We start from the raw sequence: 27,025 nt of genomic DNA on the forward strand, positions 1-27,025 counted from the left end.
CCAGCATTTCTCATGATGTACTCCACATAGAAGTTAATAAGCAGGTGACAATATACAGCCCTGACGTACTCCTTTCCCAATTTGGAACCAGTCTGTTGTTTCATGTCCACTTCTAACTGTTCCTCCTTGACCTGCATACAGATTTCTCAGGAGGCAGGTCAGGTGGTCTGGTATTCCCATCTCTTGAGGATTTTCTACAGTTTGTTGTGATCCACACAGTCAAAGGCTTTGGCATAGTCAATAAAGCAGAAGTAGATGTTTTTCTGGAACTCTCTTGCTTTTTTGATGATCCAGCGGATGTTGGAAATTTGATCTCTGATTCTTCTGCCTTTTCTAAATCCAGTTTGAACATCTGGAAGTTCATAGTTCACATACTATTGAAGCCTGGTTTGGAGAATTTTGAGCATTACTTTACTAGTGTGTGAGATAACTGCAATTGTGGAACAGTTTGCACATTCTTTGGCATTGCCTTTCTTTGGGACTGGAATGAAAACTGACCTTTTCCAGTCCTGTGGCTACTGCTGAGTTTTCCAAATTTGCTGGCATATTGTGTGCAGCACTTTCACAGCATCATCCTTTAGGATTCCAAATAGCTCAACTGGAATTCCATTACCTCCACTAGCTTTATTCATAGTGATGCTTCCTAAGGCCCACTTGACTTTGCATTCCAGCATGTCTGGCTCTACGTGAGTTACCACACCATTGTGGTAATCTGAGTCACAAACATCTTTTTTGTATAGTATTTTGCCACAGTTTATTATTTACACTGCACGTGATTTTCCCTGGGTCACTAATTGTGGTTTTCACAAAGATGTCCTCAGTTTTCACTGTGCTCTCCAGTTACATTTTAGCCCTTTTCAATCTTATTTTGTGTTTATTATTCTTACCAGAATATTTGTTAGAGGAGTTTTATTTAAAAGTCTTCGTATTTATTTCTTGGAGCAAAAAATATTACTAGCTGTTGTAGGTAGCAGGCAGGGTGTAAGCATTCTGCTTCAGCAATAAATCTTTAAATGATGACCAAGTGAAGCTTAAATAGTTTGTGAAAAGCTGATCAGTGCAGTAAAGCACAAGAAATGCACTGTGGAAATACTGGAAGGGCACTCAATGGCTTACTTCAGATGTAGAAGAATAAGAAATTACTGAACCATCAAATTAGACAACTGAGAAGAAGCTGAAAACTTAAAACAAAATACAAAATTATTTAGTGTACACGCTAGAACCTATATAATATGGTAAGTGACTGCAGGCCTTCTATAAGGTACAGGAGATGAGAAACAGACTGTGGATGGATGGAATTTCAGATACTGCAAGGATTGCCTAGTAACAGGTAGTACCTGAGGGCAGTGCCCCTTTTAGTGCCTAATTGTATTAATGATGTCCAGTTGGGAAACTAGGTGTCACTGACCTGGCAAATTTCTCACTTCTCCCGGGTTACTTTGACTAATAATTCTCATGAGACATGGGGGTTCTGGCACTATTCACCATGCCGTTGATAATATGAGCTTCCACAGCTCTCCTTTGCAGGTTCCACAGAAATGAAAGTGAGAGCAGCCTTAAAACAAAGGATAGAATGTTGATCAGAAAATGAAGTGCTATGATTATACTGAAAGGGGAAAATCTTTTCTTATATAGGTCTTCAGAAATAACAGAAACTGTGCTAGTGGCTTAACCTGTACTACAATCTCTTTTACTTAGTCCCTATCTAGGCAGTTAATGAGGAGTTGTAAGAATTGTGGTACATTCTATAATAGATATAGGGACAAGTGCTTTAAGAGCACAAAGGAGAAAGTAATTTATTGCACATGGCAAAGCCTTCCCAAGAAATGGCATTGATTTGGGTCTTGAAGGATGAATAACTAAGAAGGTTATTATTAGAGAAGGAAAGAGAAGGGAACAGCTAGGGTGTCTTGAATTAAATCCCTGGCTGTGAGTTGCCAATAATGATGTCTATCAATTACATAATTCTTTGATTTGCTTTTGAGGCAGATCTTGGGTTGAGTGAGAATCTGCAGGTGCCTATAGGCAATTGACGGTCTCATGTGCTCTCCATCCCCAGGTTAGGAGGTTCAGGTCATTGATCACAGTGGTATGCAAAGATTCCAGAATCCATGGGTAATTTGCTTTCTTTAAATTTTACTGGTGTAGCCCTCTATTTAACATCACCAAATAGATTACCTACTTCATCAAAATACACCTTTTAAAAATCTTTTAACTTGACCAAAAGCAACAAAGCTGTTAAAAAAAAAGTGGGGGGAAAAAAATCTTAGCAGTATTTTACCCTGTTCATTTTTAACAGCTTCTGCAACACTTATGCTCAGTGTGATTCTTGGTTACAAGGATTTCCTTGGTTGTTTTTGTCTTCTCAACTTCCAACTATTATGCTAAGAAATCCTCTAAAATGTATACAATTTTACTTATAATTATTGATATTTTTAATCATATAGTATATTTGCAAAACATGATTTCATTTTTTTAATGAGTCAACTGAGCTAAATTTATCCTTTTACCCATAAAAGTAACATTGTTTTGCTATATACATAGTTCATTTATTTTAACAAATATATAGTGATAGCTTTTTAGGACTCCAGAATGAATAAGACAGGATGCCTGAACTCTGGAGAATTAGAGGTACACATTTTATTAATTAGGTGTACTTTTCCTAATTATTGAGCATGAGAAGTTAAAAGTATATACCATATAATTTCAGAAGAAAAAAGAGATTTATTGTTTTTTTGTGGAGAATCCAGAAAGATATCATGGAGGAAGTGCCATATGGCCTGTGCTTAAGTGTTGACAATGAACACATGGGAATGGAAAAAGGTTGTTCTAGGGAAAGAGAATAATAAATAAGGCCATATATGCTAAAAGGTATATGTAGCCACACTGAAGAATAAACAAAGGTGTGAGTCAGCTGGGGGCATGGTTATTAAGAAAATCACTGATGACAGAACTTTCTCAGTTAAAAAAAAAAACAATCCCATAGGAAACAGCTGAAATAAATATGAAGATTTGACTTTCTAAATTTGGACATAGTTCTTAAAAAAATCACCACTAACGTACATTAATCCCAAAATTTACACTGGCTCTAGATCTCATAGCTAAAATGTAACAAGGAAATGAGGTTTGGAACCAAACAGCATTCAAGAATATAACTCATTTATTATTCTCAGATAGCAGTGGAAATGTTATCTCCACTGTTACCGTCACATATTTATGAATTAAAAAAGAAAACAACAACAAAACCTGAAGTGAGATATTAAGCTGCTAAAGTTGAAAAAGACAACCAATTTTTTCAGGCTGACTGAGAAAACCAAAGGCCAGAATGTGTTACTCTTCAATTTGCGGCTGTAGTTTCAGCAGAAAAAAATGACAGAGCATTAGTCACATTATGTAGTACAATAATGGCCCTGGGGTGGGGTAATTATCAAATAATGACACCTTTGAAACTGTTTGACTAATGCTGTAAATTATTTCTGTATTATACGAAAAGCATTATCATATGATTTTTTGATGACTTTGGATTACAAGGGATTAGCTAGCACCACTGAAAAGCAACTCATTTAGGAGAATTTAAAATGAAGAGCAGTCTGAAGTTTTCATGGCTATTAATTAAACTTGATACACTGGAAGAGGCAATCAAGACTTTCAGTCAGGTACGCCAGCACAGACCTCTGAAGTCCAATTTGTAATACACATGTAAAGTCATTCACAAAGACATTTTAAAAATAGAAAAAATGCAATGGAGGAAAAGAGGCATTTCTAAGAATTGAAATTTAAAAATAACAAAAAAGAATATCTCTGGCAGTAATCACAAGGACTACATACACAGTTTCAAAGGAAAAACACCTTCTATTTGGGTGCAAACAGTTGTAGAACAAACACAAGAACTCAGTAAATAATTTTTTATCAGTGTGTCAAAAAAAATGTTCAGGTTTTTTGCAAAGGCTTTTGTGGCTCAGCTCGTAAAGAATCCGCCTGCAATGTGGGAGACCTGGGTTTGATCCCTGGGTTGGGAAGATCCCCTGGAGAAGGGACAGGCTACCCACTCCAGTATTCTGGCCTGGAGAATTCCATGGACTGTATAGTCCACGGGGTCACAAAGAGTCGGACAGGACTGAGTGACTTTAACTTTCACTTTGAACTCTAAATTCTATAGATCAGTTTTTTTTAATTTAAATTAACAACATTCAGGATTTAATCTTTGTGCAAAGCTAACGTCTATCTGTCAGAAATCCAGACAGCCCCCAACACACACAAATAAATCCTTCCAAGTTTATCTGGATTAGTAACTTTACAAACCTATGAACTTCTATAGCAAACTCAAAGAAGAAACTGAAAAAGGTTAAGGAGGTAAGAAGGTAACACAAAGACAAGATTCTTAAGCATTTTTTAATGCAGTGGCATCAACAGTGGCCTTGGAGAGAAATAACACTTTTCTAAAGCTTATTGATGCCTGCACTGAAGGCACTGAGAAAAATATGCCATCCATACAAAGAATGCAAGCCTGTGGAACTATTATCAACAGACTGCAAAAGAGAGACGGAAAGAACTCAAACCAAACACAAGATTGCTTTAAATTGTGTGGGGCTTTATTTGAAGGACTCTGATTTGGTATTCCCAAATCTTTTCATTCTAACCAAAGCATAAAAATATAAAGCTAAAACTTACCTGATAATATTACCGATTCTGAAATACATATATATCAATATTTAAGACAAGTAATCAGGGATTTTAAGAATTTTTCAATGGTGGATAGCTTGTGTACACAAAATGATTCTTTAGTTACATACTCTCTAAAGGGGTTGGTTCTCTCTGGGTTGTTGCTGCCAAGATTTGCTCAGTTTCACCTGGCAACAATTTTAATGATGCCTGGAAGGACCCCTTTCTTGTGGTCCAATATTCCCAAGTTATTATGTTCAGTTCTCCCACATTTTCAGGTGGCATTTCCCATTTTTTTCAGTCAACTAGATTCCGTGGAAAAAACAAACCAACCCAGGCCTTTCTTCTTTTGAAGGCTAATCCTTTTCCCTTTAAAAAAATTTCCTCTGTTTCCCTAAAATATTATGCTTTGAAACAGTCTATAGAGAGACTGTTTTGACATTTTTAAAGATAAATTTGAATTTAAGTTTGTAAACCAAGGTAAAGTTCTGTTAGAGAAAAAATTTATATATAAAATACTTTCAAAAATGTTACATTATGATGCAGTTGAGTAGACAGGTAAATAAATATATACCAACTCAGGATATTACCTACAATGTGAGTGACTGTCTTATTAATAGTTTATATCAAGCTCTCAGAACATGAAAATAATGCCCACATGTAACTCAGGCTTACAGAATAAAATACAATAGACTGGGTGGTTTAAACAATAGACATGAATTTCTCACAGTTCTGGAGGCTGGAAGTCCAAGATCAAGGCACCAGCAGCTTTGGTTCTTGGTGAGGGCTCTCTTCCACGTTCATAAAAGGTTGTCTTCTTCCTGTGTCCCTATATGGCAGAGAGAAGAGGCTCTGGTGTCTCTTCATCTTCTTTTACGTGCGCTAATACCATTATGGGGACTCCACCATCATGACCTCATCTAAACCTAATTACCTCCCAAAGGCCTCACCACCTAACACTCACACTGGGTGTTAGTGCTTCAACATATGATTTCAGGGAGAACACATTTAGTCCATAATACCAATTACATGATATTTTGAAGTACCTTAACTCCTCTATTCTCTGATCAGGCTTCCCTGGTGGCTCAGACAGTAAAGCGTCTGCCTACAATGCAGGAGACCTGGGTTCGATCCCTGGGTTGGGAAGATCCTTTGGAGAAGGAAATGACAACCCACTCCAGTACTCTTGCCTGGAAAATCCCATGGATGGAGGAGCCTGGTACGCTACAGTCTATGGGGTCGCAAAGAGTTGGACACGACTGAGTGACTTCACTAGCTTTACTGTATTCCAATTGTACTCAAATCCTGCCAAAGCTAAGGTATATCTGAATGTCATGTTTTGTGCTTAAATGAGATTTCTTTTAGCTGAAAAATGTAGGTGCTCTTTTGGGGAAATAAGACATAACAATATAAAGAACCTTCCCAAAGCATCCCATTTTGAGTTTCCAATAAAGAACATAACAGCAGTTCAAAAAAATATTTACAGAGCACCCAGTATATAGTAGACACAAGCCCAGTACTAAGGATTACAAAGATGAATGAGACAATGACCATGCTGAAGAAAGTATCAGATCAGATCAGTCACTCAGTCGTGTCCAACTCTTTGCGATCCCATGAATCACAGCATGCCAGGCCTCCCTGTCCATCACCAACTCCCGGAGTTCACTCAGACTCACGTCCATCGAGTCAGTGATGCCATCCAGCCATCTCATCCTCTGTCATCTCCTTCTCCTCTTGCCCTCAGTCCCTCCCAGCATCAGAGTCTTTTCCAATGAGTCAACTCTTCGCTTGAGGTGGCCAAATTACTGGAGTTTCAGCTTCAGCATCCTTCCTTTCAAAGAAATCCCAGGGCTCATCTCCTTCAGAATGGACTGGTTGGATCTCCTTGCAGTCCAAGGGACTCTCAAGAGTCTTCTCCAACACCACAGTTCAGAAGCATCAATTCTTCGGCGCTCAGCCTTCTTCACGGTCCAACTCTCACCTCCATACATGACCACAGGAAAAACCATAGCCTTGACTAGACAGACCTTTGTTGGCAAAGTAATGTCTCTGCTTTTGAATATGCTATCTAGGTTGGTCATAACTTTCCTTCTAAGGAGTAAGCGTCTTTTAATTTCATGGCTGCAGTCACCATTTGCAGTGATTTTGGAGCCCAAAAAATAAAGTCTGACACTGTTTCCACTGTTTCCCCACCTATTTCCCATGAAGTGATGGGACTGGATGCCATCACTTCATCAAGTATATCATCAAGAAGTACACCTAATAATAAAATAGTAAATCTTATGAAAAATTTAAATTCATAAGCTTCAAAAAAGCAAGAAACCATTTCCCTGAATAAGCTCTTCATAAAACTAATGGCTACAGGTCTCAAAACATTTTTGAGGAATATTATGTGAAATTTCAAAAGGAGATTTTTTTCCCGCCTAGATTTGTGGAGAATTACTGTGCTACTTGGAAATAATCATTTCTTGGAAATAATCACAAGTCAGTAAAATGCCTAAAGTCAAGTCTGAATTTTAAAGTATCAAGTTCAGTTTATTTAAAGTTCTAAAAGAGCAACATAGTATCCTATTTTATACACTTGTATCTATGGCTAAAGGAGCAACATTAGGATTTGTTTACACAAGATATCTTATCTCATGTTAACTTATATACTCAATGGTGCCCTACAGACCTGAATGAGAGGCAGGATGATTTCATCTAGCTGGGTGTTGCTTTGATAAGTCTGTTTCTCTTTTCACATGATCAATTACCAAATGTCTACTTCAAGTAAGAAGTAGGACTCTAAATATCTAACTCATTACCAAGGAATATAATGTAAGCATGTGGAAGTTGACAGACCCATAAACCCAGAATATTTAAAATTTTTTTATAAGAAATTTTCCTAATGGGAACAAAAAAGTGAGAAATAAAAGTACAGAAAGAAAAAGATAAGGGAGGCAGGAAGGGGATGAATAAACATTGACAGCATCCTTTACGAATACCTAACCATTATTATTCCACAAGAACAACAAAGAATCTTGATTTTACAACTTCCATTTCTTTATGAATTTCTCTATCAGAAATCTTATATACTGAAAGCCCATTATATTGTGCAGAATGCCAGTCTTAACTGCAAATATATGACAATATTAACCTTCATTTGTTACTACTTTTGATGGTTCTTCCTTCCCTAGTTAAGAAGCCTGTGTCTGGCAAAGTTCCACAGCCACAGTTGTGTCATGTACATTTCTGAGGAAGAAACATGGTTATCTCCAAATGTGGGTCTTCAGAAATAAGTCAGACTATAAAAATGAACCTAATATTAACTAAAGATGGAGTATCACAGTCAACAAAACCCTTTACCTGAATTCTGATATTAAGACCTAATATCTTTCTCTCAAGTTTTTAAGTGAAGATATCTGTGAAGTAAGGAGAGGATCAGTTTTGCCCAGAGTCACTTAGTTAATAAATAGCAGCAAGGGCGTGTTCTCCCAACAGGCATCATTAACCATCTTCAGTAAGTCATTTCAACTTCCAAGTTAAACTAGCATATCTTCTGTTAATAATACTTTCTCTCACCCACTACATTCCTATTACATTCTCTTGAATTTGCAGGACATTTCAATGTAAAACTGGTGAGAGCAGAATTCCCTATGTATCCCACTTTTAAAGGGAATGACAGTATTTTACTTTTAAATAAGGTTAAACGGGTGTTGGTTTGAAATAGACATCCTAACATATGAAGGAATTAGCCTTCTAAGTTATGCTTTTGGAAAAATATTTAAGAATTAAGTACAGAATTTTCCCAAATGACTTTTGTAAACACAATGAATAAAATTATACAGGATTTTCTTATTTTACCTATTGATACAATGTGATACCAATACATTCCTTGATACTGAAACATCTTTATTAGCTTCTGCTGCAGTAACCAGAACAAACAAACAAACCACATGTTATATTAAGGCAGTGGACTGCAAGCTCTGTTACAGCCTGCAGGTTGACTGGAGGTTGCTCCACTGTCTTCTCCCTGTGTTCAGGCTGAAGGAGCAAGAGTAATCACAGCAGAGGGGGTAATACAGAGAGACTGAGTGAATCATGCAACTGTTCTTAATGCTTGTGCTTGAAAATGGCTAATCTGACAACCATTCAGATTCCACTGGCCAAAGCAAGTCACATGGTCAAGCACAGCATCAATGAGGCATAGAAATAAACTCCTTCAACAGTGTGGGGAACGGAGAATGAATATTTGTGAAAAGTAATACAAACTGTCATACTTATAGTCAAAGAACAGACCCTTTCAGGCCATGGTAAATTATTCTTTTAATAAACTATGTGCTATTACACATATGCATAATCATAAGTAAGAGTGGGTATGTATTTTTCATGCTTTTTTCTCAAGGATTTAGTAGGCTGATTTTATTTGTTTAGTAAAATGAAATGGGGAGGGAGATGGGAGGGTGGTTCAAGAGGAAGGGGACATATGTATAATCTGCTATGGCTGATTCATGTTGATGCTTGACAGAAAAAAAAAAAATCCTGCAAAGCAATTATCTTTCAATTAAAATTTTTTTTAAGTAAAAAAATGAAATGGGTAGCTTTCTATATTTTCTTTATATTCTATATGTGGTTTTACTTATTTCTCTTAAGGATAAAAGATTTCATCAGTACTACCTAGAATTGGATCCTTTGCTGGGGGAAGTAATTACTGGATAACTTTAAAAAATATTTTCATGCTATTGGTAGAATACCATTAGATTTTTAAGTAGTTTTTTATTTTCCTAGAAATCATCCACTTCATGATTTTCAAATTTGATAGCGATAAATTATATGTACACATTTAACATGTTTTCTACATGTTATAACTCCTCCATCACTTCTACTCTTTATGGGATGTTCCACATTTACTATTTTGTGGTTTCTTTACCTTTTCCTCCCCATTTTCTAACACTTTTACTATTATTGCTTTTATCTTTACTGTAGTCTTCCTTTTGATTTCTCCTTTTCCACTTTCTAAATTATTTAATAAAAGTCTTGCTCATAGAATAAAAAAAATCTAGCCAGAATATTTTTAGAGCAGCATTACATAATTCCATTAAAATGAAAACTCAGTGAGAGCTGTATTTCTACCCCTTTGTTCACTAATAATCCTCAAGCGTCTAGCACAGTATCTTCTTCACACAGAGGAGTTTCATAGTATTCATTCAGAGAAATCTGTTTCTGTAGTCTTTGTTTCCTTTTACACACTATGGTTATTTCTTAATTCCAAGAGGCTTGAATTTTTGTTTAAACTTTCAATATCTTATCTAATTCTGTGGTTCTCAGATTTTGACACCCATCAGGCTAGCTTGAAGAACTTAGGAAAAAAACACTGATTTTTACATTTTAAAACTTGGGCTCTCCCCTCAGTTTCTGATTCATTAGGGTCGAGATTTGGCTCTAGAATTTATATTTCTAATAAATTCCCAAGTGATGCTGAAGTCATGCTGGGATCCACATTTTGAGATTTACTGGCTATTTCATTGTATGAAAATGTTGGTTCTTCTTTGGAAAATTTGAGTTAGCTATCATTTTAACTATGTTTTTAAAACCCTAAGGGTCATCATTTATTTTTTGTGTAACTGAAGATAGACTAACAGTTGTATAGTACAATGTATATTAAAACAATTTAAGTCTTGTTTAATTCTTAGTATTAGAATAGCCTCCTCTGTTCATGGAATTTTCCAGGCAAGAATACTGGACTGGGTTGCCATTTCCTTCTCCTCACCAGTCTACTCCACAGCAATAGCCTTAGTCCTTTTTCAGGAACCTATGTTGTATCAAGAAGTTTTCTATGCAGTGTGCTCACAATGAATTCATTCCTTTATTTACTTAAAGGCCATTATTAAAATCGGTTTTGACTCATAAAAACTTTACTGAATTATTGCCAAAGTAGCATTTCAGTTGTCTTCACTGATCTTTTCAAGTGAAAGCGTTAGTGGCTCAGACCTGTCCCACTCTTTGAGACCCCATGGACAGTAACTGGCGAGGCTCCTCTATTCACAGGATTCTCCAGGCAAGAATAAATTGAGTGGGTTGCCATTCCCTTCTACAGGAGATCTTTCCAATTCAGGGATCCAACCTGGGTCTCCGGCATTGCAGGCAGATCCTTTACCATCTTTCCTGAGCCACCAGGGAAGTCCTCATTGATCTTTAATCAATATTAAAGATCTTTAATCATTGATATTTAACCAATATTAATTTGCAAATCAAGGGTATATCAGTTATTTTTCATCAAACATCAGAGCAAACACTCTAAACTTTTTAAAAGTTTTAGAAATAATTTCAGCTTTGAACATAAAACCTCTCCAAAAATATTTGTATTTCAATTATGTGCAAGGATAAAACTCACAGTGCACAGCACACTTTTTTTCACTGAAAGTAAATGCAGTGACATAGTCCTGATTTGACAGAATTAACTGAAGAGAAAAAATTTTCACAAATGAGATGACCATGTTTACAAATGAAAACATTGTATATATTTGTACTGAATAAACAGCGCAATATGGGTGGAATAGAGTTGGTAGAGGATTTAGAAAAACAAAAGAATCTGGCAAGATGCTAAAGGACTTTGGAAAAGCCTGGTGTCTACCAAAAAGCAAAATGAGAAAGTTAGGGTATATCAACTTTGTCCTTAATTCTAGTCATTTCTGATTTACTGACTTTTAATAGCTAATGGGAAGGGCAGAAATTCCACCAAAAATCACTGAAATATTTAGTATACCTGGTATCACAGCACCCTCTATCACATTATAATTTATAGAACACATTTATGTGCAGCAGCGGCTTTAACTGTGAATATTCGTTTATGTGGAATTTTCTGGATCTAGTGCTTAGTTCATTACTTTTCAGCAATGGATTTCTCCAGTTTTGGTATCATTAGCATCCAACCAAACGAGCATGACTGCATGTGCTGACAAAGTAACCTTGAACTCCAAATTATTGCAGGTGTGATCCTAGTACCAAGGACCTAAGTATTAAGTATCACCAGATAATTTATCAGAGCTATTATATTAGATTGGCAAAAAAATTCATTCAGCGTTTTTTCCTTAACATCTTAAGGGAAAACTGGAAGGAACATTGCGACAACCCAATAGAATTCTACCCCCTGACGTTCCCAGTTAAAAACTTTAGGGTTAAGACCCATCTGGTTTAATAAGCCTTCAATGGACTTCTAATGAGCGGACATCTAGTGAGTTTGAGAACCACGAGTAGGAGAAACGCCCGGTGGAGCAGTCTAGACAGTGGGAGCTGGAGTCTATAGGAAACTTGCTTCACCAGCTTTCACTAGCACTCCCATACTCGGTTACCACACCATTCCAATAAAGAAGAACCACCCAATACTACCTACATATATATCATCCGGTCTACACACTTCCAGGAAAATCGAGGTTTCCAAGCATCATTCAGGGAGAATTTACGTTGATTTTGCTGACTTGGGAGAAATGACGTTTTCTGTTCATCTCATAGAAACACGCCAGGCAAACAAACCTACATACACCAGGGGTGTTCCTGAGACTACCTTTCTGAAATCCCTTTAGCCTGTTTTCATAGCAAATTCCCCACTTACTCATGGGCTCCAGACACATGCTGCATGTTTTTACAACAGTTTTAATAAGCAAAGGGAAACAAAAGCTTTTATAGCACAGAGCAGTCTAAGCCACAAGGTCAGTGCCATCTTCCCACCCAAGAGAGAAATAGGGGACTCTTGTCTTGGGACTAATGAATTGATAACTAAGAAAAATGCCTGAGAGGCATTCAGGAACAAGTCATGAGGAAACAAAAAAAACGTTCTGTTTTTCTGGACTTAAAACTAGAGAAAGAACTCAGCTTCCTCTCCATCTTCGGTATTTATAGCTAACACGTACAAGTCGCTTCCGCTGCGAAGTCCTACAAAGTACCTCCTGCGTGAGAACTCGGCAGGGCGAAAGCTCGGGTCTCTCCGTTTCCGAGGGCGAGTGACGAAAGCCCAGGCCACATTTTCTCTGGAAGATTCCGGGAGAAGGGCGCGCGCCCCCTCTGCGGGCAGCGAGAGACTCAGCACCAGATGGCGCTGCCGCACCGAGAGCCGGAGCCTGGGCGGCACGGTAGAAGGGAAGAAGCGTCACCAGATTCTTTCCTCTGCGTCCGTCGCCGGAAGTGCGCGCTGGCGCCAGCCTCTGGTCCCGGATATTAAGACTTCCGGAGGGTTACCGCGTGAGGGCGGGGTTAGAACCGGAACCGAACGGCGACCGTCAGGCCTCGGGGCGGAAGCCCCGGGCGGCGCTAGTGGGGGGCTGATTTCTGGTGCGCGCGCCTCGGCGGGAGCGCGAGGGGGCGGGGCCTCGCCGTGCGCTTGCGCATTGTGAGGACGTATGCGCAGCCCGTACGTCTTTCTCCGTATTTGCACGTTTGCTGGCCCGGCAAGGCGGAAATGGTGGTGTAGTAGGTTTTTTTTTTTCCTTCCTGCCCACAGGGTTTGAGTTTCTGGCTGTGAGTCAGGTTTCTGGAAATCTTCGTGAAAAATTAATGGTATACTCGAGCTGTATTTTCCTCTAGAGTATTATGTGAGCCAAATGCCTGCTGGGCGCGGTCCCAATGCTGGGATGGGCCCAGCCTTTCCTTCTAAATGTCTTCCTGAACCGGCTTGACCCACCCACTGTGTCTTTAAGCACCAGTCCTGAGGCGGTAGGGGTGTCACTAAGAAAAAGGAATGCAGGCAAATACACTATTCATAAGGAACATAAGAGCGCTTCTTATTATGTAAGGAGGCATGTCTTTTGGTCTTTTAGCAGTGCTTCAGAATTTAAGGAATTAATTAGCTTTATTTTCCCTTTCTGTCAAAAACACTTCATATTCTGTGTTTTATGGTGTGGTCTTGGTCTTTATCAAATTTTAGCTAAACTAAGGCTGTCCGTGCTAAGTGTTTGAAAGGAACAGCATGTCCCTTTTCCAATATTACGAGTCAGAGGCAAACCACTTAAAAGACGGATCGTGGTAAACTTGTGAGAGTTCACTGCCTTTGTTTTGTGATGCAACATGGAAACAACCAAGAAGGTTGCAAAAATAAAATCTGTGTGAACCCACCCAATTTTAATTTTAGACTGTTTCTGAAAGTGTCAGATGCAAGGTACTCCGTTCTTCCAAGAAATTTCTTCAGCTTTGGTAAACACTTTTAACTTTGTATTTCAGAATTCTTCCCAGTCTGCTGCCTACATAAAAACTAAGTACTTGTGCAAGCCAGAGCAATAGAGACTTTTCAGCAGTTATACTGAGAGAAACAGACTGGGGAATACAAGAAAGATAGCCTGCGGTAGCCATTTTACAATTTTTGGATGAAACCTTTTCATGGTTTTGGTTGTAGGTGTTGTAAAGAGAGCAATTGTGGGTTGAGGAGTACCTTGATACTATATTTATGTGAAAAGCCAAAAAAAATTTTTTTCCAAAAAGTGGGCAATACCACAGGATCATTGAAGACTCATCACCAATAGTGTGAGAAGGAGGCAAGATGGAGTGGGAAGTAATGGAAACACTAATATTTAAATATTAGCCTTCCTTTAGATAAAATTAGGTAAAGACCATGAAAAGGTCAGAGCTAAAGCAAATAGATGTGGAAAGCCTGATTAGGAAGACAGGAAAGATAGATTTTACACCTCAAATGGAATGAGTAGAATAAGGAGTAAGTTCATTATATGGTTCAGTTTTGGAAATAATTGCATTTAGCTGCTTATTTTAACTTTCGGTACATTCCAGTCTTCCCTGTGTCTGGTATATAACCAACCTTAAATTGAGACAATGCTTAGTTTTGCCACCATTATACTAGTAACTTGCATAGTGCTTCATAGTAAAGAATTATTAATTAATTCTGGCTATATGTATATATTCACAAATAGTGGCATTAAAGCCAGTTCCCTGCGAATATCCTCAACTCTTTGTCCCTGACTTATGCTTTCCTGGCAAAACCCAGATCATAAATGAATTCACGTGTTTATCTTTTCTTGCCTGTACTTACACCTAGGCAGCTTAACAATTGGGTGGACTAATGTGACCTCATCCAAATGGTCTCTCCTACTCTTTTCTGTAGTTATTTTGCTCGCTTTAAACGAAGTATCTCATTCTTTCTCTACACTTTTGGAATCACTAACTTTCTCCTCAACCAGTGATTTTGCCTCATCCTTATTGGAAAAAGAGTTGTGAGCCTCGCCAAGAATTCTCTCATCTTCCCACCATCTAGTCTACTTGCATCTGCCTCTTTATCTTTCCTTTAGTTTCACAGAATGATGAATCTTTCAATCACATGGCAACAGTTGAGATTGTTTTTAGTTTTAGCCATTTGAATGGGTATATAGTGTTATTTCATTTTTGTGAAGTATGTTGAAAACTTTACCCATAAAAATTGAGTTTGTTTCCTTGTAATTAAGTTGTAGGAGTTATTTGCATACTATGAACACATCTTTTTTCTTTGTTGAGATATGATTGGCAAACAAAGCTGTACATGTTTATGTAAACACCTATATGTGTACATGTATATATATAGAACTTAATAAGTTTGGAGTTAAGTATACATGCGCAAAACTCACCACAGTGTATGCCATAAATAAACCCATCACCTCTAAAAATTTCCTCCTGCTTTCAATTTTTATTATTAAGTGATAAGAGCACTTAGCATAAACTCTACCCTCTTAGCAAATTTTAATACAACATTCTTAACTGTAGGGACTATATGTACAATAGAGTTCTAAGACTTAGTGATTGTGTTTAGCAAACTTTGTACCCTTTGAATAATACCTCTCCTTTCTCCTTCCCCTGTATACTTTTTTTTTTTTTTTGGTCAAAATGTGTGTTGTGAATATTTTTATTCCAATTTGTAACCTTTCATTTTCTTAACAACATTTTGAAGAAAAGTTGTTGCAGGTTGTATTTTTCTAGGAATTTATACATATCGTCCAAATACTAAAGTTCCCTAGCATAAAGTTGTAAATAAAGCCCTCTTACTATCTTTTTAATATTCACAGTATATTACATTTAGGCCTAGAATGCACTGAAGGTTAATTTTTCTATATTGTATTAATATAACAATAGGGGGTGATACCTTTATTTTTGAAAAATAAGAATCCAGTTATTCCAACAGCGTTTGTTGAAAAGATTCTCCTTTCCTCTGCTGGATATCACATTTGCACCTTGGTCAAAAATCAACTAATTTTCTGAGTCTATTCAGTTCCCTTGATAAGCATGATGTATCCATGTGCCAACTTACCCACCTTTTGTTTTTTTCATTATTGTTTTGGCCATTCTACGTTTTTGTGTGTTTTCTGCATTTTAATATAAATTTTACAACTGATGTTTCAATTTCTAAAAAGTCTTGGGATTTTGGTTGGAATTCTGGTGAATCTGTTGATCAGTTTGGGAAGAATTGACATTTTAAAACTACTGAATTTTTCTGTCTATGATTGTGTCATATCTCTCCCTCTATTTATTTATTTTGATCTTTGTAATTTTCAGCATAGAAGTCTTGCACATATATTGTTAAATTTATTCTTAAGTATCCCATGTCTTTCATTATCAATGAATTTAAAATTTTTAATTTATTATAAATGTACTTAAATTGTATTTTTAGTTTATTGAGTCATAGTTTTCAACTTCAGAATTTGTATTGGATTCTTATTTGTAGATTATTGTTCTCTAGTGAAATTCTGACATGGGCCTAATAGCTTCAAAATTTAGGTCATCTATGGATCTTATTTCTATTCCCTTTTCTTATTTCTGTTTCCTAGTATGCCCAGAAATTCTTAATGGAATGCTGTCTTTGTGAAAAATTTTAGGCTCTGAGTCATGTTTTTTTTTTTTTACTTCCAGAGAAGATTTTACTTTTGCTTCTGTTAGGAAACTAGGCTCAGAGCAAAACACCTTAGCTTAAATGGCTTTCAGTCTGTTAGGTCTAGCCTATTTCAGCTTCATTCTTACTCCTAGGGTGGCCCTTCTTCTGTCCCAACTGAAAGCCTGAGGTGTTTTTAAAGGCTCTTCCTTCCTCAGTTCAGTTCAGTTCAGTTCAGTCGCTCAGTCATGTCCGACTCTTTTCGATCCCATGAATGCCAGGCCTCCCTGTCCATCACCAACTCCCAGAGTTCACTCAGACTCCCGCCCATTGAGTCAGTGATGCCATCCAGCCATCTCATCCTCTGTCGTCCCCTTCTCTTCCTGCCCCCAATCCCTCCCAGCATCAGAGTCTTTTCCAATGAGTCAACTCTTCGCTTGAGGTGGCCAAAGTACTGGAGTTTCAGCTTTAGCATCATTTCTACCAAAGAAATCCCAGGGCTGATCTCCTTCAGAATGGACTGGTTGGATCTCCTTGCAGTCCAAGGGACTCTCAAGAGTCTTCTCCAACACCACACAGTTCAAAAGCATCAATTCTTCGGCGCTCAGCCTTCTTCACAGTCCAACTCTCACATCCATACATGACCACAGGAAAAACCATAGCCTTGACTAGATGAACCTTTGTTGGCAAAGTAATGTCTCTGCTTTTGAATATGCTACTAGGTTGGTCATAACTTTCCTTCCAAGGAGTAAGCGTCTTTTAATTTCATGGCTACAGTCACCATCTTCCTTCCTAGTTGCCTCTAAAGTCCAATTTATATTTTCTCAGAACTATGGGACTCCTGAAAGCTCTTGGCTTCCCTGCTTCTAAGCTACCTGCTTCTAAATCACTCTTTATGAGTGATTTCTCAGACTCTGGAATAACTTTCAAATTAGCAAATAAGTTAAGGGGAAAAGCAGAGATGAACATAGCAGACTTCTCTGCACCTTCTCCTTAGGATCTTGTCCTTTCAAGATGCTATCAAAAAGATATATTTTATATTTTACCCAGCTTTTCTAGATCACAGTTCATAGGGGTGAGACTACTTTTTTTAAGTCTATTACTGGCAGAAATAAATGTCTTTATTCTGAGAATCTCAATGATGCTAATAAAGGTAGTACTCTTTTTTTCTGTACCATTGTCACCACTTCTTGTCCCCACACATCAGACAACCAGAAGACACACCAGTGACTTGCTTTCTTGCTTCTGGAGGTGTCTCTAGGGCCTCCTAGAAGTAATATCCTCTAGCTACAGATGGCTTCCTAAAGAATACTCTTAACTCTCTTTAGGGTTTGCTTGACTCTGTCTTCTGCCCTGGCTTCCTTCCAATGAGGAACTATGATGGTTCTGCTGCTGCTAAGTTCGATTCAGTCGTGTCTGACTCTCTGCGACCCCATAGACGGCAGCCCACCAGGCTCCACCGTCCCTGGGATTCTTCAGGCAAGAACACTGGAGTGTGTTGCCATTTCCTTCTCCAGTGCATGAAAGTGAAAAGTGAAAGTGAAGTTGCTCAGTCGTGTCCGATCCTTAGCAACCCCATGGACTGCAGCCTACCAGGCTCCTCCGTCCATGGAATTTTCCAAGCAAGAGTACTGGAGTGGGTTGCCATTTCCTTCTCCGATGATGGTTCTCAGTTCAGTTCAGTTCAATGGCTCAGTCGTGTCCGACTCTTTGCGACCCCATGAATCGCAGCACACCAGGCCTCCCTGTCCATCACCAACTCCCGGAGTTCACTCAAACTCACGTCCTTCGAGTCAGTGATGCCATCCAGCCATCTCATCCTCTGCCGTCCCCTTCTCCTCCTGCCCCCAATCCCTCCCAGCATCAGAGTCTTTTCCAATGAGTCAACTCTTCGCATGAGGTAGCCAAAGTACTGGAGTTTCAGCTTTAGCATCATTCCTTCCAAAGAAATCCCAGGGCTCCTCTCTTTCAGAATGGACTGGTTGGATCTCCTTGCAGTCTAAGGGACTCTCAAGAGTCTCCTGCAACACTACAGTTCAGAAGCATCAATTCTTCGGCACTCAGCCTTCTTCACAGTCCAACTCTCACATCCATCCATGACCACAGGAAAAACCATAGCCTTGACTAGATGAACCTTTGTTGGCAAAGTAATGTCTCTGCTTTTGAATATGCTACTAGGTTGGTCATAACTTTCCTTCCAAGGAGTAAGCGTCTTTTAATTTCATGGCTGCAGTCACCATCTGCAGTGATTTTGGAGCCCAGAAAAATAAAGTCTGACACTGTTTCCACTGTTTCCCCATCTATTTCCCATGAAGTGATGGGACCGGATGCCATGATCTTCGTTTTCTGAATGTTAAGCTTTAAGCCAACTTTTTCACTCTCCACTTTCACCTTCATCAAGAGGCTTTTGAGTTCCTCTTCACTTTCTGCCATAAGGGTGGTGTCATCTGCATATCTGAGGTGATTGATATTTCTCCCAGCAATCTTGATTCCAGCTTGTGTTTCTTCCAGTCCAGCGTTTCTCATGATGTACTCTGCATATAAATTAAATAAGCAGGGTGACAATATACAGCCTTGACGTACTCCTTTTCCTATTTGGAACCAGTCTGTTGTTCCATGCCAAACCAAACGTTACTGTGCTATAGCTGTAAATTCAGTCTCTCTCCATTGGTGCTTTCACAATACAAGTACATGTTACAGTCAGGCAGGAAGAAGTGCATCCTGTTATTTTTTATAGATAATAATACACACACACACACACACACACACACACACACACACACACATATATATGCTCCCTGACAGAGAATGGATTTGATTTCTTACTGTAATTTCGAGTAATAATTATATACATTGCCCCCCAGTTTGTGCTATAGAAAGGCCAGAATGACCAGACTTTAACCCAGATCGTACCACTTCTTCCATGGGTGAAATTGAGCAAGTTAAGTTTTCTAAGCTTCAGTTTCCCTAATTTGAAAACCAAGAAGATGTCTGCTTTCCAGGGTAAAAAAAAAAAAAAAAAAAGATGGGCTTAAAAAAATGATACTGCTTGTAATGTCTGATACATGATAGGTTCTATTATTACCTATACAATTTTTTTCTGGAGAAAGGTAATTTTAACTTCAAGGGGAAGTGGTAAGCCATAACTTCCCTGTCTGGCAGCCATGTTTAAGAATCCACAATATTTGCAGATTTTTGCTCATCACGTAGTTTATTTTATTCAGTAAACATTGACTGAACCTCTATTAAATACTGAGCACTGCACCAGTACACTGGGATGCAAAAATAGTGGAATATCTTTCCTCCCAGCTGTGTAGGTATAGCTTTTCCAATTATTGAAAGACCAACTGTTCATTTGAAATGGTTTTACTTTTACTTAGTGTTCAAATGCAAGACTTTGTTGTTTCATTCTCTTGCTGCTATTTAACAAATCCTGAAATAGTGTTTGTTACCTAGAATGAAACTTATTAGAATAACCTAGAGTAAAATTTGGTTTAAAGAAGCTCTAATATGAGTGACTTCCAAGTGACTTGTGTTACTAACAAACCAGTACAGTGTACTGATTGCTGGGAGAAATATCAATAACCTCAGATATGCAGATGACACCACCCTTAGAGCAGAAAGTGAAGAGCCTCTTGATGAAAGTGAAAGTGGAGAGTGAAAAAGTTGGCTTAAAGCTCAACATTCAGAAAACTAAGAATATGGCATCTGGTCCCATCACTTCATGACAAATAGATGGGTAAACAGTGGAAACAGTGGCTGACTTTATTTTTCTGGGCTCCAAAATCACTGCAGATGGTGAGTGCAGTCATGAAATTAAAAGACGCTTGCTCCTTGGAAGGAAAATTATGACCAACCTAGACCACATATTCAAAAGCAGAGACATTACTTTGCCAACAAAGGTCTGTCTAGTCAAAGCTATGGTTTTTCCAGTAGTCATGTATGGATGTGAGAGTTGGACTATGAAGAAAGCTGAGCGCCAAAGAATTGATGCTTTTGAACTGTGGTGTTGGAGAAGACTCTTGAGAGTCCCTTGGACTGCAAGGAGATATAACCATTCCATCCTAAAGGAGATCGGTCCTGGGTGTTCATTGGAGGGACTGATGTTGACGCTGAAACTCCAGTATTTTGGCTACCTGATATGAAGAGCTGATTCATTTGAAAAGACCCTAATGCTGGGAAAGATTGAGGGCATGAGGAGAAGGGGACTACAGAGGATGAGATGGTTAGATGGCATCATTGACACAATGGACATGGGTTTGGGTGGACTCCGGGAGTTGGTGATGGACAGGGAGGCCTGGCGTGCTGCGATTCATGGGGTCTCAAAGAGTCGGACACGACTGAGTGACTGAACTGAACTGAACTGAACTAAAGCAGTGTCATAAAATAGAACTTGAATTCTGCTCTAATGTACTAATAATTAGCTTGATTCATCCAGAGATTAGAGAATAGGCTGTTATCAAACAATGGAGTGAAGTTCTGTTCAGCATGCTGGTGGAGGACTTACTTTAAAGAGGAAAACTAGTTTATTTTGTAGTTGAATGTTCATTAAAAGAACTATCTTCCAGCTTTTCCCTTTTAACTCTGCTCTTTAAATGATTCTAGTTCAGACAGTTGTGGTGGTGGTGGTGATTTAGTCGCTAAAGTGAAAGTGAAGTCGATCAGTCGCGTCCAACTTTTTGTGACCCCATGGACTGTAGCCTACCAGGCTCCTCCCTCCATGGGATTCTCCAGGCAAGAGTACTGGAGTGGGTTGCCGTTTTCCTTCTCCAGGGGATCTTTCCGACCCAGGGATCGAACCCGGGTCTCCCACATTCCAGGCAGATGCTTTAACCTCTGATTTAGTCGACAAGTCGTGCCCAACTCTTGCAACACATGGACTTATAGCCTGCCAGGCTTCTCTGTCTGCGGGATTCTCTGGGCAAGAATACTGGAGTGGGTTGCCATTTCCTTCTCCAGGGGATCTTCCTGATCCAGGAATTGAACCCAGATCTCATGCATTGCAGCAGATTCTTTAAGAACTGAACTATGAGGGAAATTGTAAGTTCCTTGAATACAGAGCCTTGACAGACAATTGTAAACTGCTTGAATACAGAGCCTTGTCTTCAATATTTATCATATCTGCTCATACCCATCCCTAATGTGTACCTAATTCCTGTCCTACCAGGGAGCATTATGGCTGTACAGTAAGAATGGACTGAGTAATTTCATAACATCCTCATACCCAGTAGGAGATTCTCCCATGATAAGAAAATATCTTTCAAAATTGAATATTCTGTTTTCTGAGGCTGATTTGCTTTATTATTTAGTGGTTTGTTTTCATTTTCCTAATAGTAGAATAAACAAATGTAGCTTGGAACAGATTTTTTTAATTCTCATAGTTATGATCATAAAATTATCCAAATTAGTCACATAGATTAAATTTTCTAATTTAATTACTTAAAAATGTACAAAGAAGTAATGACAATACAATTTTATCATCTTATTGACCATTTCTGTCATACTGCACCGTTTTGTTTTCCATGTTTGAATTTGCAGTTATTTAATTGTATCACTGTGGTTTCCTTTTTTTAAATTGTATCTTTTCTATAATCGGTAAACTTATTTGTATTTACTTTGGAACAGTCATATGTTTAGTTCACTTACAGGCACACAGAAAATGAAATGCCAAATCTAGACTAGCTTTCCCATAACCCTGCTCTATTAATGTCTTAAAAATCACTAAATACTCTTATTCTAGATCCTAATCAGGTCGAGCTAGAGTGTCAGATCTGATCTCTATGTGTTCCATAAGGGATTTCTCAGTCCTGTTACATTCCAGTAATTTAAGTATAGATCTTCTGGCCATCATCTTGCCTTTTATAATGTGCTTAGATGGAATCAGTAAAACAAATGTACCCTTCATTTCCCTGAATAGGGTTATTGTAGAGAAATAATAAGTCATAAATAAGGGTTCAAAATTTCCTTTATCCCCAAAGCACAAATAGTCATATTGAGGGTTGAGGGATAGAATGTATTTACCTCAGTTTTTGTGGTGAGAAAAAGAATAAGCTTTATATAGTCAAGATAAAGTTGACATTAGTACAAAACAACATGATATATTCTAAGAACTACCTCCCAAACACACACACTTTGAAGAACACCTTTGTCATATCCTTTTACCATATAATTGAATTATTTAAAAAATCAAAATAATTGACATTTGCTCTCAGTTTATCTACCTCTTGAAGCTTTAAATTTTTCAAAAAATTATATCCTTAATTTATTGCCTAAAATTTTCTCTGATAAAACTTAAAATGCAAATTATTTTTACATAGATGTATTAATATGGAATTGTTACAGTTCAAAAATAAGTTTTACTTCCTAAACTTATTTTTTGAGACTTCCTGGTGGCTCAGACGGTAAAGCATCTGCCTACAATGGCGGAGACCCAGGTTCAATCCCTGGGTTGGGAAGATCCCCTGGAGAAGGAAATAGCAACCCACTCCAGTATTCTTGCTTGGAAAATCCCATGGACGGAGGAGCCTGGTAGGCTACAGTTCATGGGGCCTCAAAGAGTCAGACTTATTTTAAATCATCAATATTTAATTTTTATCATGATGAAATACTTAATCATCTAACCTACACTGCTTTTAGGTCACCAATATCAACATTTAAAGGAATACTTGGAGCTAAAATTTCCAGTTATTTTTTTTTACTTGTTAAAAAACTTTTGGCTACTCATATTCAGATTTATATACAGTAATGGAAACTGATTTTTGCTTTTCCTTATATTCTGTGCAGAATTTGAAAAAGTTACTAGATGAGAAAGGGATGATGTCTTCTTTCATCGAGAAAACAGTTCATTTTAGTTTTCCCTACTGTCTTTGGGGTTAATGTTTCACATGTAATGAATAGTTTGCGTAACAGAAGGCCATAGCTTATGGAATAATGAAACAAGATTTTTTTTTTAAGATTGTTTTTATAAAGTAATGTTAAAACAGATCCAAATCCTACCCTCATAGTGCTTGTAGTAGGCACTTAGTGACTAGATTTAAAAGGAAAATATATCCAAAGAGCATGTAAATGTTCTGTAACCATTTTTAGCAGTGTTTCAGCAGTGAATTCTGTGTCTAAAGGAAATATATTAGAAAAAAAATATACCCAGGTGGCACAGTGGTAAAGAATCTGCCTGCTATGGCAGGAGACTAAGAGATGTAGGTTTGATCCCTGGGTCGGGAAGATCCCCATTTTCTTTTTCTCCTATATAACATTGTACACGATCACAAAATATGGGTATGAAAAAAAATAAAACTTCCAGTTGTAAGCATCTTTAAAACAAAGGTTACATAACTAAAGTAATTGAAGAGCAAGAGACCTTTTAAAAACATTGAATTGAAAAGTCTACATGTAGAATTACATTTAAATCTAAAAAGAAAACGCCCTTCTTTTCTGTTGTAACTTTCTACTTCTTCACCAACTCTTTCCATGCTTTGTGCAGAATATTCGTATATTGCTTCGAGGCAACTTTACACGGACAGAAGTATTGTTATCCAGTTAATTCATATGGCTCTCACCGAACTTGGGTACCATTCCAAAGAAGATAGTCTTATTCCAAAAGTCTGATACCACAAAATAACATAATTTTTAAAGTCCTGATGTTTAATAATAGAAGACTTCAAGGCATAAAATAAAGAGACATTTGATTAATAATGAGAAATTTGAGACAGAAAAAGTGAAAAGTTGACTAACAAAAGGTTGCAATTTTAGGGCTGCTTATTGGTTTGCCTGGCCTACCCCAAAACATTTCTGTTGTGATGTCCTAACTCTTATATCTACTTATTGATCAGTCATCAATTATTGTTGAAAAATTCTAGATTCAAAGTTCTAACCAGTATTCTAATAATTTTGATATCAGTTGGAGAAAAAAAAAGACACTCACCCAATGGGAAACACCTTATGATCAAGTGTGAGGTGGTGTGTCTCGACTGTATAGCAAAGAAGGGCAGAATAAGAAGAGCCATCATTTGTTAAGGGCTTAGTATGTGCCAAGAGTTGTCTACACACCATCTCTAATAGTCCTTATGGTCAGATCAGGATGGGTTCTCCATGGAACAGGTCAAGTTTACTCAGGAGTTTGAAGCTTTGATTGACATCAAACTTTCCAATTGTAAACAAGGACCATGGTTTTAAGCTAACATTGACCTAATCTTGTTATTCCTGACCTTTTTCAATCTATGTCAGCATAAACTAATTTGTTTTTTTACCAAATGTAATCTTTTCCTGAACAGAAATAACTTTATAAGGTGAAAAGAAAGCTTTATTTTTTCTTTCTGTCTACCTTCAACTCTATAGAATGGACTAGTTCTTCACCTTTTAAATGATTTCCATGGTGGGTCTCATAGATTTTCCAATCATTATTAAAAACAAAAACATCCTTTGGTCACCTTTTGACACAAGAAGTGTCACTTAATTATTCTGAATCTCCAGGCCATGCGTAATCTCACAACTGCATAGTCTTACCTTATTTGAAGCTTATCCTCAGTGTTGAGAGTGTTTCAGGCTGAGAGACTTGCAGTGTTTGGGTTCTCCTTTGTTTCTTTCTCATTTCACTGCTTCCTCACGCAGTGTGCAAGCTCTGGGGTCTGATCCTCCAGGGATGGACCACTGTTAAAAGGATTGGAGAAAAAGACTCAGGTTTACATGGCCACTGTTGTGACAATCTGGAACTGACAGTCTGGGGACTCTGATATTTAAAGAACGCTCTTTAGATTCTTCTGCCTGGAATTTCCAACTACAGTATTCAAATATTGTCCTTTTTCCTGAGTGACCACTGAGGACTTCAACCAACACTTAGTCGTAGACATCAGATTTCACCCCACCAAGATCCTTTCTGTTGAAACCCCAGTGCCTTTTCAAGTGGCTTTCTCCTTCAGGTGTATCTCTTGGGTGAGTTAGTCTCTTTTATTTTTATTTTTTAATGTAAATTTATTTATTTTAATTGGAAGCTAATTACAATATTGTATTGGCTTTGCCATACATCAACATGAATCCGCCACGGGTGTACATGTGTTCCCCATCCTGAACCCCCCTCCCACCTCCCTCCCCATACCATCCCTCTGGGTCATCCCAGTGCACCAGCCCCAAGCATCCTGTATCATGCATCGAACCTGGACTGGTGATTCATTTCTTATATGATATTATACATGTTTCAATGCCATTCTCCCAAATCATCCCACCCTCTCCCTCTCCCACAGAGTCCAAAAGACTGTTCTGTACATCTGTGTCTCTTTTGCTGTCTCACATACAGGGTTATCATTACCATCTTTCTAAATTCCGTATATATGCGTTAGTATACTGTATTGGTGTTTTTCTTTCTGGCTTACTTCACTCTGTATAATAGGCTCCAGTTTCATCCACCTCATTAGAACTGATTCAAATGTATTCTTTTTAATGGCTGAGTAATACTCCATTGTGTATATGTACCACAGCTTTCTTATCCATTCATCAGCTGATGGACATCTAGGTTGCTTCCATGTCCTGGCTATTATAAACAGTGCTGCGATGAACATTGGGGTACATGTGTCTCTTTCAATTCTGGTTTCCTCGGTGCGTATGCCCAGCAGTGGGATTGCTGGGTGATAAGGCAGTTCTATTTCCAGTTTTTAAAGGAATCTTCACACTGTTCTCCATAGTGGCTGTACTAGTTTGCATTCCCACCAACAGTGTAAGAGGGTTCCCTTTTCTTCACACCCTCTCCAGCATTTATTGCTTGTAGACTTCTGGATCGCAGCCATTCTGACTGGCGTGAAATGGTACCTCATTGTGGTTTTGATTTGCATTTCTCTGAAAATGAGTGATGTTGAGCATCTTTTCATGTGTTTGTTAGCCATCTGTATGTCTTCTTTGGAGAAATGTCTATTTAGTTCTTTGACCCATTTTTTGATTGGGTTGTTAATTTTTCTGGAATTGAGCTGCAGGAGTTGCTTGTGTATTTTTGAGATTAGTTGTTTGTCAGTTGCTTCATTTGCTATTATTTTCTCCCATTCTGAAGGCTGTCTTTTCACCTTGCTTATAGTTTCCTTTGTTATGCAGAAGTTTTTAATTTTAATTAGGTCCCATTTGTTTATTTTTGCTTTTATTTCCAATATTCTGGGAGGTGCGTCATAGAGGATCCTGCTGTGATTTATATCGGAGAGTGTTTTGCCTATGTTCTCCTCTAGGAGTTTTATAGTTTCTGGTCTTATGTTTAGATCTTTAATCCATTTTGAGTTTATTTTTGTGTATGGTGTTAGAAAGTGTTCTAGTTTCATTCTTTTACAAGTGGTTGACCAGTTTCCCCAGCACCACTTGTTAAAGAGATTGTCTTTAATCCATTATATATTCTTGCCTCCTTTGTCAAAGATAAGGTGTCCATAGGTGCATGGATTTATCTCTGGGCTTTCTATTTTGTTTCATCGATCTACATTTCTGTCTTTGTGCCAGTACCATACTGTCTTGATGACTGTGGCTTTGTAGTAGAGCCTGAAGTCAGGCAGGTTGATTCCTCCAGTTCCATTCTTCTTTCTC

At 38.0% G+C, this 27,025-nt stretch overlaps 1 protein-coding gene and 1 long non-coding RNA gene across 8 annotated transcripts in view; one reads left to right on the forward strand and one right to left on the reverse strand.

Annotated features, from left to right (window-relative positions):
* The window catches only part of LOC133258327 (uncharacterized), a 52,885-nt gene extending 40,248 nt beyond the window's left edge, over positions 1–12,637 (reverse strand). For 3 of the 4 annotated variants that reach the window (XR_009739953.1, XR_009739950.1, XR_009739952.1), the window contains exons 1-2: positions 12,552–12,637; positions 5,391–5,491 (exon numbers count right to left, since the gene is read on the reverse strand). This is a non-coding gene — a long non-coding RNA (uncharacterized LOC133258327). Of the gene's footprint in view, positions 1–1,408; positions 1,556–5,390; positions 5,492–12,551 lie in introns of all 4 variants that reach the window. The other variant, XR_009739951.1, reaches the window with a different exon arrangement.
* STARD13 (StAR related lipid transfer domain containing 13) overlaps positions 1–27,025 on the forward strand; it is a 492,565-nt gene that overhangs the window by 90,078 nt on the left and 375,462 nt on the right. Inside the window, exon 1 of one of the 4 annotated variants that reach the window (XM_061434802.1) lies at positions 13,085–13,194. The exons of the other annotated variants lie outside the window; for them this stretch is intronic. The gene's annotated coding sequence lies outside the window, so the exon portion shown is untranslated. Of the gene's footprint in view, positions 1–13,084; positions 13,195–27,025 lie in introns of those variants that run through there. 4 annotated transcript variants of the gene reach the window in all.

Source organism: Bos javanicus, chromosome 12, assembly GCF_032452875.1.
Source record: "Bos javanicus breed banteng chromosome 12, ARS-OSU_banteng_1.0, whole genome shotgun sequence".
Classification (NCBI taxonomy): Eukaryota; Metazoa; Chordata; class Mammalia; order Artiodactyla; family Bovidae; genus Bos; species Bos javanicus.